Source organism: Cornus florida, unplaced genomic scaffold (genome assembly GCF_030987335.1).
Source record: "Cornus florida cultivar Cherokee Brave unplaced genomic scaffold, ASM3098733v1 CherokeeBrave_3.0.0_Hap2_Chr03, whole genome shotgun sequence".
NCBI lineage: Eukaryota > Viridiplantae > Streptophyta > Magnoliopsida > Cornales > Cornaceae > Cornus > Cornus florida.
The window spans coordinates 53,508,511-53,511,325 of NW_026775573.1; positions in this window are offsets into that span (position 1 = coordinate 53,508,511).

The following is a 2,815-nucleotide window of genomic DNA, read 5'->3' on the forward strand; positions in this document are numbered from 1 at the left end:
AAATGGAACAAGAAATAGTATGTATTTTGCATTTATTATCACAATCAAGATCATAAATTCATAATCAATCATGCTTAATGTTCTAATGATGCTTTGCAGGAGCTAGAGAGAGAAAATCAGAAGTGAAATAGCAATTAGAGAGAGAAACAAATAACACATACCGTCTTCTGCTGCTACTACTACTACAGTCGGTCTGATATGGGTTTTGATTCTTGAAGAGAGATAATGAGAGTTCAGAGTTGCACCAAGCAAGCTTGAGAACGATAATGGAGGCGAGGATAGCACAAGCAGTGTCGTCTGCACAAATTTGTCCTTTTCTTGGGCCCATCATCCATGGGCTTGCTAAATTTGAGGCCCTAGGTGACCTCCTTGGGTAAGCCCAACCCGCCTAAATTTTTAAAAATTGTTTTAAGCCCAAAATCACTGTAGCCCTTAGCCTATAATTGGGTTAAGAGCATGTTTGGTTGGAAAAAATATTTCAAAAACCTGTGTTTTGGGTTTTTTTGGATAACTGTTTGATTGACATAAATAATGACTTAAACGCTTTTTTTGGACAAAAAAAAAGTAACAAAAGAAAAGAAAAAATAAATGCTTTTTAAATAAGAAAAAAAATTATTGTATATGATTGTTCTGTATAAACTTGTCAATAGAGCAGATCTTGTTCTGAATCCGATCCGATTAGTAAGATATGGATTAAACAAAAAAATTCGATAACTCTATTACTATCCAAATCTGATAATCCGTTAGCTTAACAAATCGAATATGGATTATGCTGATCCGATCCAATTAAAATTATATATATATATATATATATATATATATATATATATATATATAATCATTTATCAATAATTTTACATATTTATATCAATACTCCTATTAGAATGGTATAGGTAATTGAAAAATCCAAAAAAAAAAAATCATATTGTTATATATACAATAGTATGGTATTTTCATCCACATGTTAATAAATCTCTTAATATAAATACTAATAGTGTAATGTTCTCTCGTCAATGTTATATATATTAGTTATATATTATTAAATTTATATATATTAATTATTTATCATTATATTCATTTGGTTACATAGATGTAGTATTCTTTATATTAGCAATTCTCCACTTCATCTAACTTTATAATTATATATGTTAGTAAATATGATTTTAATCCGGATTCGAATCCGATTCCATCTGAGTCAAAGCTAAATAGAATATGGATTGGGACATTCAGTCCGGGAACCTGTTAGTGATCCGAATCTGATAATCCGTTTGCTTAACAAATCGGATATGGATGATCCGATCCATTGACAAACCTAGTGCCATATGATTTTTATTTTAAAAAAGGAAAAAAAAAAAAAAAAAAGTGTCATATGATTGTTATTTTTTCTAATTCATTTTAATAATGGTACTGTATTGTTTATTTGAAAAGAAAAAAAAAAATCATATAGTATTGTATTGTTTTAAATTTTTTTATTCATAATAAATATTATATTGTTTAATAGTTTTTGTATGATATAGCTCTTATAGGGATAATACTTGCCTACTCACCGATAAGTAGGGAGTTTTTATGTACTCAATAGGTGGCATAATAAAATTATAACAAGTGTTTCAAAATTTATAAAATATAAAATATAACAAAAATAGAACCATAACGCATTTAATCTATTTTAATCGACTTAACCGCATCTTTCTCTCCATATATATCTATACACACACTTGTACATACATATGTACAAAATTGGCTTTTAAAGTAGAGAGAAATTAGGATTCAAGTTTCCTAAAACAATACTTACTAAAAACAAGATATTCCTAAAACAATATATTATTTTTGTTCATCGAAATCAAAAGAATAAAATTTGGGTTTCACCATAGTTATACAAATATAAATACGCACACACACATATATAAACAAAAATCATGTTATTAAAATACCCATTTACCTCCACTTCCAAACTAATCATCATTCTCACTGCAACAATCCTAAGTTGGACAAGAGAAAGGTAAGAAATTTTTTTTTTCTTTTTTTAAAGCACAAACCGGAGTCATTTAATGATTCTAGGATGTACACAATGTGCTACAGAAAAATTGTGTTGTATCATATCACATATGAGACAAAAGATAATGTTAATCCAATAAAAAATGGATCAACCCAGTTCTAATTCTATTTTTTGTTATATTTATATTTTATAAATTTTAGGACACTTGTCATAATTTTATTGTACCACCTACCTAGTCAATATAAATTTTCTACTCATCGGTGAGTAGGCAAGTATTGTCCCCCTTATAGCAGTCAGGAATAAAATATTAAAAAAAATAATTTATGAAATTTTTTTAAATATTTCAAATTTTGGAAAGCAAAAAGACAACATTGGAGTATACTTGAAATTTAGATAGTAAGGGTCCATTTGGATGGCGATAACGTTATATGTTATGGTTTGGTATGATATGAAAACAACCGTTTTGGTATTGGTATGTTTTTAGTAGAAATCGGATCCATATTTGGTAACGATTGTTTTGTTTTTGATAATTGTATATCAGAAACATGCTAACGCGTTTGATATTATCATGCGTTTTAAGGAATCCGAAAACAAAACACGTTTGGGAATAATGTTTTGTTATTAAAAATTCTGAATCAATAACAGAATACCTGTTTGGTAAAGACTGTTTTGTTTTGTTTTGAAAAATTATATATATGAATACAATTATTAGTTTATATGTAAAATAGTTCATTTTTCTTTATGATTTGAGATAATTTGTGGAAAATAAAATAAAATTCTGCATTAGAGTTGGGAATTTTTTTTTTTTGTTAAATTTAC